Genomic DNA, 973 nt, shown 5'->3' with positions numbered 1-973 from the left:
ACTCTTTCCACAGGGACTTGGCGATATAGATTTTAGTAGGAAGAGGAAAAGAGTTTATAGAAAATTATATATTAAGATAAAGGATAAAGAATAATTCTTAAATAATTTGGGGGTTAATCATTTTATTTACCCCATAGTTACTTCTTCTGGTATTAGCTATAAAGTATGAAATTAAAATATTATTTTTAGGGGCTGGCAGGTGGCATGGTGGTTAATGGTGCTGGGTTCCTACATGACTGACCATGGTTCGAGTCCCGGACCTGGAGGCTTGCTTTCGCACTTTCTCTCTCTCTCTCTCTCACTCACTCTGGCTTTCTCTTTCTCTTTCTATCTCTGTCCCTCTCTGGACAAATTAAAATAAATGAATAAACTTAAATAAAATAATTCTTAAAAAATATTATTTAGAAAATTCAGGCCCAGATATTTTTCAAATAATATTACACCCAATTAATTTCATACTTAGTCTATTGACTGAAAATGCAAACTAGATCTGATCGAATCTTTTGAATTCATTTTGGAAACTATTGAATGTTGTGGTTAATTTTAATTTAGTGTTAAAAACTTGAGAATTTACTCTCTATATATACATATGTGATATATGTGTGTGTGTGTGTATGTGTGTGTATATGTATATAGATAGATGGATACATAGATAGATAAATCGATAGGTAGATAGAGAGTCAGGGGGAACATATGCTTGTCAGAGACAGAGAAGCAGAGAGAGAGAGAAAAAACACCCCTCAATGGGATGCTTTTACTGGGGTGTGGTCATGGCAGTCCCTTCTCCTCCATTTCTCCATCCTACCAGGAGTTTGGTCATGTACACAAACATGCCCAGATGTTCAAGTCACAGGACCAAGATTTGAACCAGTTCACCATGTGCGATCCAACTCCCTTAGCCACTAGATTGTGGGGGAGACCCTGTACACACATTTGAAACTTGCTTCCCCCCAACCACATGGCATCATAGTCA

At 36.8% G+C, this 973-nt stretch overlaps 1 protein-coding gene across 6 annotated transcripts in view; it reads right to left on the bottom strand.

Annotated features, from left to right (window-relative positions):
* The window catches only part of SEMA5A (semaphorin 5A), a 525920-nt gene that overhangs the window by 181689 nt on the left and 343258 nt on the right, over positions 1 to 973 (bottom strand). The gene's annotated exons all lie outside the window — the stretch shown is intronic.

The sequence above is a fragment of the Tupaia chinensis genome, unplaced genomic scaffold, assembly GCF_000334495.1.
Source record: "Tupaia chinensis unplaced genomic scaffold, TupChi_1.0 Scaffold000096_1, whole genome shotgun sequence".
Classification (NCBI taxonomy): Eukaryota; Metazoa; Chordata; class Mammalia; order Scandentia; family Tupaiidae; genus Tupaia; species Tupaia belangeri.
Note: the sequence above shows the minus strand (reverse complement) of the source record. Positions and strands in the feature narration are given on the sequence as shown.